The following is a 9,772-nucleotide window of genomic DNA, read 5'->3' as shown; positions in this document are numbered from 1 at the left end:
ATCTACTTTAGTGTCTTAACTAGAACCTGGTAAAGTTTCATAATTTTCGGAGGTCGTTCGGGTATTTTAATTGAATTATTCCAAAAACTACATATTCTGTTTTATCCGAAATTGCATGCTGTAATTGTGGGAATGATATCTTTTGTGTGGAACTTTATTGGCCATGTGTTTTTCATGAAATAAATGTCTTATTGTCTTGTCTATTACATGTCTTAATTTCGTGATTTTTGAGAATCATATGGATATTTAATTAAAATATTTTCAAAAAATGGTACAAGTTGGAATTTAAATAAATTTCAAAAAGGCATGATAAAAGGACTATGCTAAATTGTACGAATGCCATAAATTCTATGTTTATGATTGATTGCATATTGCTGCATGTATGATGATGACTGATGATGCATGTATAGATCGAAGGATGAAAGTGATTTTGTTTGCCATTACATCATGTGACATGCTGAGTTGAGACCTAAATTGGTAAGCATGAATAATGATTAATGAGGAAAATGTGTGTGGCGGATGATAATGCCCTGGAAGTATCAGGATGCTCGGGATGGGGGGTGCCGGATCCCCGGAATGTATAGAGATACATGGCCGGATGGCCCTGGGAGTATCAGGATGCCCGGAATTGTTGGGTGCCGGAAGCCTCGGAGGTCTTTGCCCGAGGGGATGCCTCGTGATGCTAGTTGGGATGTGAGATGCCCGGAATGTGGGGGGTGCCGGATGCTCGGTGGCCTTAAATGGCTGAATGCCGGAGGTTTTTCTCGCGATGCCAGGATGGGGTGCGAGTGTAAAGTATGAGATGAAATTGATGATCCCGAGGAAGAGTGATGTCGTGATCGAGTTGAAAGTCAAAAGTGGAAATTGAATCATGCATATATGATATGATATGATGATGATCACCTATGGCATGATGATATGCATATATGATATGATATGATGATGATCACCTATGGCATGATGACATGTATATGATATGATGATATGCATATATAATATGATATGATGATGATCACCTATGGCATGATGACATGTGTATGATATGATGATGATCACCTATGGCATGATGACATGTGTATGTGATATAATTGTGATGATGATGTATGATGGTACATGCATGGCTTCAAGGTAAGCATGCATGGATGCATGAATGGCATGTATGATGCGTTGAGTGGTTATTGGATTCTTTTACCTGCTGAGTGGTTGTACTCACCCCTTTGGGGACCAACATTTCAGATTAGCAACATCCGCTCCCTGCTGTCATGCAGGGTGTGTTTTACGGCCTACCTTCCGATGTAGAGGTCGAGTGCGAGGAGTTTAGCTGTCCTTCTATTCCTAGATTGACGTATATTCGAGTGCGCTGTTTAGTTATGTACGATGTAGGCCTGGCTGGGGACCCCGTTGTCCAGGATTTCATATCCGTCCATATACATCGCGACGGAGTGATGCGTGGGATGTTGCCGCCGCCACCGCTTGATGCACCGGGATGGGTGTGAGGGCCCGTGCATGACGAGTAGGAGCTAAAACTTTTTGGGGTGGTTAGCCGACACTAGTGATGGGGGATCTTGCACATGAGTCGTAGTGGGTCGAGTGTTTCTTTTTGGGGTTTTAGGCCGAGTGTGGCTTCATGTCCTGGCCTTTCTTTTGATGTACCGACCCAAAGAAACCCATCTTGAAAATACGTAAATAAAGTGTCATGGCTTGCCTTTTAATTATGATGATTAGTGGTGTGCAAATTGTATCATGGTTGATGGAGGGTGAGATGACGATGTTTTATTTTGCTTCCGTTAATGAGTCGCACTGGGACCGTTTTAAAAAAAAAATTTGTGTCTATGAATTACGATGCTTCTTCTAAGAGATGTAATAAGGTGTAACGTTGGTGCCTGTGGCGACCCAAAGAAGGGTTCGGGGTGCCACAACCCCTTTTTGGTATCAGAGCGAATGGTTATAGGTGGAGTGATAAGGAGCCTCATTTGGAAATTGAGGAACATGATGACAATGCACACCATAGGTTATAAAACGAAATAATTGAATAACGGCTGATGAGTATTCACTCGTAGATCCCTAGTATTTTATTTTGAGTTGCCTTTAGGTACCAGTAACATGTATATGTTACTTATGAAGTAGTAGTAGTTGCTTTGAATGGAGGCAGTGAGTCTCAGATTATTCCTGAGGCAATGCTTGGAAATTGCAGGAAAGTCATGGTGCGAGCTGGAAGTGCTCATCCATCGAGGGCTGAAGCCTCTGCTGCAAGGGCTGAACCCCGAATGGAAGACATCCTGTAGGCATTAGCCAATATTGGAAATCTTATGGAAAGGCAGGCGCAGCAACAGCCCAGAGCAGAACACCGTACTCAAGGACTAGTGGAGCAATTTCTGAAGCTGAAGCCACCTAAGTTCAATGGAATGGGAAGTCCTGAGGAGGTGGAACAATGGATTGATGGGATGGAACGAATTTTCCGGCTGTTGGACTGCACTGATGCTGAGAAAATAGTTTTAGCAGAGTACCAGTTGAAAGGAAATGCAAAGTTTTGGTGGAGAGCTTCGAAGGACATAATCTTTCCAGCAGGTATTGATGTTAACTGGGAGGAGTTTGTGAGAGCTTTCAATAGAAAGCATTTTTCTGACTGTGCTAAGGACAGGAAAATTACAGAATTTGTTCAACTAGAACAAAAGGAGCTGACAGTAGATCAGTATGAGGCTAGATTTTATGAACTGTCTAGATATGCTCCTAGATTGATTGAGGATCAGGAGGAAAAGGCTAAGAGGTTTCTGAAAGGGCTGAGGACTGATATCAGGAAACAACTGGTGCCTTTGAACATTAGAGATTATAATGAGATTTATGAAAGGGCACAGTTAGTGGAGCAGGAACTGTTAAGAGAACGGTCGGAGTTTAAGAAACCGTTGAATTTTAATGATGTGAGAAGGGGTAAGAGACCTTATTCTGGTCAAGGTCAGACCTGGAATGTGAAGAAGAAGAGTAATTTTGGAAATTTTGGGGGAGCAAGAAATGGTCGAATATAGGGAAAGCACCCTATCGCCTGGTGTTTGTCAAAGGTGTAATGGGCGACATGGCCCAGGACCTTGCAATGGATGACTAAAATGTTTTGGTTGTTGGCAAGTGGACCATCTTAGGAGAAGTTGCCCACAAGAGAGGTCGCAAGTGAGTGTTGGCTCGGTGCGACGGGGATATCGTAGTGTTGTTAGATCAAACTTACAAGGAAATCCTCGAGGCCACCAGTAAAGGAAGGGTATATGCGGTCACCCAAGAGGAAGCGGAAGCTTTCAAAAATGTTATCTTAGGTACGATCCTTATCAATGGTGAAAAGGCATATGCATTGTTTGATACGGGTGCAACGCATTCATTTGTGTCTGAAAGATATAGACGTTTGAATAAGATAGAAGTTATGCCTCTTGAGACGCCTCTTTGTGTTTCCACGCCTTTAAAGGATATGGTATTGTCTACGCTGGTGTGTGGAAATTGTAAGATATCAATGGGAGGAAAAGATATGGAAATAGACTTGGTTGTAATGGCTATGTATGATTTTGACGTTATTATAGGAATGGACTGGCTTCGTAAGTATCGGGCTAGAATGGATTGTTATAGAAGATTGATCCAATTCGTTTTGCCCGACCCGATCAGTCTAGTTGTGAATTTTTAGGAGGTCAGACCCATCTTCCTGTAGCACTTATTTTGGCAATAGAAGCTTGTAAGTTACTTGACAAAGGATGTCAAGGATACCTAGCCATAGTTAAAGATTATGCAAGGGAGGAGCCTAAACTTGAGGAAGTTCGTGTAGTTAACGAATTTCAAGATGTATTCCCTGAGGAATTGCCTGGATTGCCGCCAGAGCGGGAGATTGAGTTGAAATTGAATTAATGCCTGGAACAGGACCAATATCAAAAGCCCCATATAGGATGGCCTTAGTCGAATTGAAGGAATTGAAAGTGCAACTGCAGGAGTTGCTCGACAAAGGATTCATTAGACCAAGTGTTTCACCTTGGGGTGCACCGGTCTTGTTTGTGAAAAAGAAAGATGGATCGATGCGCTTGTGCATTGACTATAGGCAACTGAACCAGGTGACCATTAAGAGTAAGTATCATTTGCCTAGAATTGATGACCTATTTGACCAACTCCAAGGAAGTTCGGTCTTCTCTAAGATTGACTTAAGGTCGGGATACCATCAGCTAAGAATTAAGAAAGAGGACATTCCTAAGACTGCGTTCAGGACTCGTTATGGACACTACGAGTTCCTTGCTATGCCATTTGGATTGACTAACGAGCCGGCTGCATTTATGGATCTAATGAATAGGATATTTCAACCGTATTTAGACCAGTTTGTGATTGTTTTTATTGATGATATTATGTTATATTCAAAAGGGCCTAAAAAGCATGAGCAACACTTGAGGATAGTTTTGCAGACCCTGAGAGAGCATAAGCTGTATGCTAAATTTAGTAAGTGTGAGTTCTGGTTGGACCAGATAATATTTTTAGGGCATGTGGTGTCAGGAAAAGGAATTGCAGTAGACCCGATAAAAGTTGAAATGGTAATAAATTAGCCGAGACCAACGATACCCACTGAAATACGGAGTTTCTTAGGACTGACTGGTTATTATAGGAGGTTTATTGAAGGATTTTCACGACTGGCAGGACCTTTAACTAAGCTGACCCGAAAGAATGTAAAATTTGAATGGAATGGGGAATGTGAAAGGAGTTTCCAGGAGCTTAAAAGGAAATTGACCTCAGCTCCAATCCTGACTATACCTACTGGACCTGATGGTTTTATAGTGTATAGTGATGCATCTCACAAGGGATTGGGATGTGTTCTGATGCAGCATGGCAAGGTTATAGCCTATGCATCTAGACAATTGAAACCCCATGAACTGAATTACCCAACGCATGATTTAGAACTAGCAGCTATAGTGTTTGCCTTGAAGATATGGAGACACTATTTGTATGGGGAGAAGTTTGAGATTTATACGGATCATAAGAGCTTGAAATATATGTTCTCGCAAAAGGAATTGAACATGAGACAAAGGAGGTGGATGGAGTTGTTAAAGGATTATGATTGTGAGATAAGATATCATCCAAGGAAAGCGAATAGGGTAGCGGATGCTCTTAGTCGTAAGTCGGCTGTGGAAATGGCCAGTTTAAGGATGGCAGAATGGGGATTGTTAAAGTCTATAGCAGACTCAGAATTTAAATTGGAAATGGATTGTCTTACTGGTATGCTTAGTGCATTAAGGATTGAACCGGAGATTATTCAGAAAGTTAAAATCTTGCAAGAATCTGACCCAGAGATTTTGAAAGTGAAAGATGCTGTGTCTTTAGGAAAAAGACCGGAATTTCAAGTCTCTGATGATGGAATAGTAAGATGTCAAGGACGACTTTGTGTTCCCGACAATGAAGAATTGAGGAAGGAAATTTTGTCGGAGGCACATAAGAGTAATTATAGTATCCATCCGGGTAGCACAAAGATGTACAGAATTTACATCAGCAATTTTGGTGGAATGGTATGAAAGCAGATACGGCTAAGCACGTTTCTCAATGTTTGACATGCCAGCAAGTAAAAGTGGAGCATCGTAAACCCGCAGGACTCTTGAGACCATTAGACATTCCAGAATGGAAATGGGAGCATATAACAATGGACTTTGTGCAAGGATTGCCAAGGACATCAAGTGGCCATGATTCTATCTAGGTTATAGTAGACCGTTTGACTAAATCGGCTCATTTCCTAGCGGTTCGCATGGACTACCTAATGGATAAATATGCAGATATGTATGTAGGTCAAGTAGTACGCCTACATGGTGTTCCAGTGACTATTACCTCAGATCGGGATTCGAGATTTACTTCGAACTTTTGGCGAAGTCTTCAAATTGCATTAGGAACTAAGCTTCAGTTTAGTACTGCGTTTCATCCCCAGACAGATGGACAAACAGAAAGAGTAATCCAAACATTAGAGGATATGTTAAGGGCTTGTGTAATTGACTTCAAATGAAATTGGGATGAAAGATTGCATTTGGTAGAGTTTGCCTATAATAATAGTTTTCAGAAAAGTATAGGCATGGCTCCCTATGAAGCATTATATGGAAGGAGATGTAGGACTCCTGTCTGTTGGAATGAAGTAGGTGAAAGGAAATTAACAGGACCTGAACTGGTACAAGTTACCACTGAGGCTGTTGAAATTATAAGAGAAAGACTTAAAACAGCTCAGAGTAGACAGAAAGACTACGCAGATAAGCGTAGAAGGCCTTTCGAATTTAGTGTAGGAGACCATGTATTCCTTAAGGTATCTTTAATGAAAGGGATATCTAGATTTTGGATGAAGGGAAAGTTAAGCCCTAGATTTCTTGGACCTTTTGAAATACTCGAAAGGATAGGGGATGTAGCTTCGCGCTACCTCCTAAGTTAGGAAATTTGCACGATGTGTTTCATGTATCAATGTTGAGGAAGTACCAGCCGGATCCTGGTCACATACTCGATCATGAAGCTATCAAAGTGGATGAGAAAGTAAGGTACATCGAGGAGCCTATACAGATATTGGATCGAAAGGAACAAATTCTTAGGACTAAGAAGATTCCTCTAGTTAAGGTACTATGGCGACATCATGATATGGAGGAAGCCACATGGGAAAGTGAAGATCAGATGAAGGAAAAGTACCATTATTTGTTTCAAGAAGACACGAGTGGTGTCTAATTTCGAGGACGAAATTCTCTAAGGAGGGGAGAGTTGTGGCATCCCAAAAATTCAAGACATCCTCTAGAGGAATTAAAGCCAATAATTAAGTAATGAAATTACCTATGGTTTATCTTTTAGTCATTAGTTTTCTCTTAAGGCTATGTATTATGTGCTTGTGTTCATGAGTTTTTAAATTAGTAATATAGGATAAATTAATGAGAGTAATCTATGCTTGGCTATGCACCACATAAATTAAACTCCTATAAATAAAATGTTACAAGACTTTGGCCATGTGGAGTTTAAAATTTAAAATTTATAGAAGAAAGTATAAAAAGGGAAAAATTTAATTTTATTTAGGTTTGGGCCTTAGGCCCATTGGCCTAAGCTTTAGTGGGCCAAGCTGGTTGGCCCAATTAGGCCCACGGATGGGGCTGTCGCCAGCCCAAGGGAGGCCCAAGAAGAGGAGTGGCCGGCCCATTGCATGGGTCTTGCCAAGTGGCGAGAAGAGCTTCTATGCATTGGCCAATTGGAATGGCAAGTAATCATTGCCAATGATGGGGATTTGGGAGAATAAAAGGAAGAGGAGAGAGAGAGGTGGCCGGTTGTTCGGCCAATTGAGAAAGAGAGAGAGTGAGTTGCGAGAGAGGGAGAGTGAGGCCGAGAGGGAGGAAGGAGCTCGCTGTCCGTCCGCCCGTTGCCGCCCGTGTGCCGCCCGTTCGCCGCCGTGTGCTCGTCGCTAGCTCAGTCTAGAGGCAAGTTGGGAATCCGCTTTCTACTCTTGCACTAATGTCTTGCATGTGTGGTCGGAATCTAGGATGTTTGGAGGCATGGGAGTGAAGCTAATGGGGTTTGTTCTTGAGTTTGCATGCTGTTTTCGCATGAACCGCTTGAGCCAGAACTTTGTGAGAGCTTGCATGCATGTTTTGAGTTTGATTTTGACTTTTATTAATTCACAAAAGTTGTAGACAACATCTTAAAATACAACATACTAAAATTTGGTACAAAATTATGGTGATTTAAGGGGCCAAAATCTCATCTTACGGAGACACCAGATCAGGAACGATTTCACTGACCTTTCGGTGGATTTGTGGTTGCATGTTGATTTTTACTAAGAATATCTCTTCGAATTTTTCATGAAAATTGTAGAAAACATCTTAAAATACAACATACTCAAATTTGAAGTAAAATGAGAGAGTATAACCTAGTGAATCGACTTACTCTTGAAGACGGTAAATCTGGAGACGTGGTACAGGACACCTGAGACGTCATGGACCATATGGTGACTGTTCTTTGGACATTTGACTTAGATCCCTTCATAAAAGTTGTAGGGGACCTCTTTATGTAAAAGATATCCAAATTTCAGAGGAAATGGAGAAGAATAAGTGGGTAAAAACTCGGTATTTTGGAGATGACTACACTGGACGTTTTGGTATGAGGACCAGAAGCTTCGGACGACTATAGAAAATTATCTAAAACGACTTTGGCCAAGAATTCTGCATGAAAAATCTACTTTAGTGTATTAAATAGAACCTGGTAAAGTTTCATAATTTTCGTAGGTCGTTCGGGTATTTTAATTGAATTATTTCAAAAACTGCACATTCTGTTTTATCCGAAATTGCATGCTGTAATTGTGGGAATGATATCTTTTGTGTGGAACTTTATTGACCATGTGTTTTTCATGAAATAAATGTCTTATTGTATTGTCTATTACATGTCTTAATTTCGTGATTTTTGAGAATCATATGGATATTTAATTTAAATATTTTCAAAAAATGGTACAAGCTGGAATTTAAATAAATTTCAAAAAGGCATGATAAAAGGACTATGCTAAATTGTACGAATGCCATAAATTCTATGTTTATGATTGATTGCATATTTCTGCATGTATGATGATGACTGATGATGCATGTATAGATCAAAGGATGAAAGTGATTTTGTTTGCCATTACATCATGTGACATGCTGAGTTAAGACCTAAATTGGTAAGCATGAATAATGATTAATGAGGAAACTGTGTGTGGCGGATGATAATGCCCTCGAAGTATCAGTGTGGCATCCCAAAATTCAAAGTCAAGTTATAAGGTGTGTTAAAGCCTCTAATTAGGTAATGAAATTACCTATGGTTTATGCTTTAGCCATTAGTCTTCTTTTAAGATTAGGTGCTTTGTGCTTGTGTTTATGAGATTTTAAATTTGGTAGATTAATGATAATAATCTATGCTTGGCCATGCACTTTATAGACTAAATTTCTATAAATAAAATGTCACAAGACTTTGGCCATGTGGAATTTAAAATTTAAAATTTATAGAAGAAATTATAAAAGGGGAAAATTTAATTTTTAATTAGGTTGGGCCTTAGGCCCATTGGCCTAAGCTTTAGTGGGCCAAGCTAGCCGGCCCAATAGGAACCCACAGAGGGGCTGTCGACCGGCCCATTGAGGCCCAAGGAGGTGTGGCCGTCGGCCACAAGGGAAGCCCAAGCCCAAGCCCAAAGCCCATCTTGCATGTGTCATGACAAGTGGCAAAGGGAGATGCCATGCATTGGCCGTTGGAGAGGCATGTGATGATTGCAAATGATGGGGTTTGGGGAAACAAAAAGAGAGAGAGAGGGTGGCCGGTTGATTCGGCCAAGAGAGAAAGAGAGAGAGAGAGAGAACCGTGCGAGAGAGAGAGAGAGGGTGTGGCCGAGAGGGAGAAGAAGGAGTCGTCGCTGTTCGCCTCCGTGTGCTGCAGTGTTCGCCGCCGTGTGCCGTCGTTCATTTGGTCTAGAGGCAAGTTGGGAGTCCAATTTCTACTCTTGCACCAATTTTTTCATGTTTGGTCGAAATCTAGGATGTTTGGAGGCATGGGAGTGAAGCTAATGTGTTTGATACTTGAGATGCTTGCTGTTTTCGCATGAACAGTTTGAGTCAGAACCTTGTGAGAGCTTGCATGCATGTTTTGAGTTCGATTTTGGCTTTGATCTCTTCATGAAAGTTGTAGCTAACATCTTAAACTACAACATGCTAAAATTTAGTACAAAATGGTGGAGATTTAGGGGTCAAACTCTCATCCTACGGAGACCTCAGATCTGGAACGACTTCACTGACCTTTTGAT

This window comes from Eucalyptus grandis, chromosome 3, assembly GCF_016545825.1.
Source record: "Eucalyptus grandis isolate ANBG69807.140 chromosome 3, ASM1654582v1, whole genome shotgun sequence".
Classification (NCBI taxonomy): domain Eukaryota; kingdom Viridiplantae; phylum Streptophyta; class Magnoliopsida; order Myrtales; family Myrtaceae; genus Eucalyptus; species Eucalyptus grandis.
The sequence above is the reverse complement of the archived record's forward strand: the minus strand, read 5'-3'. Positions refer to the sequence as shown.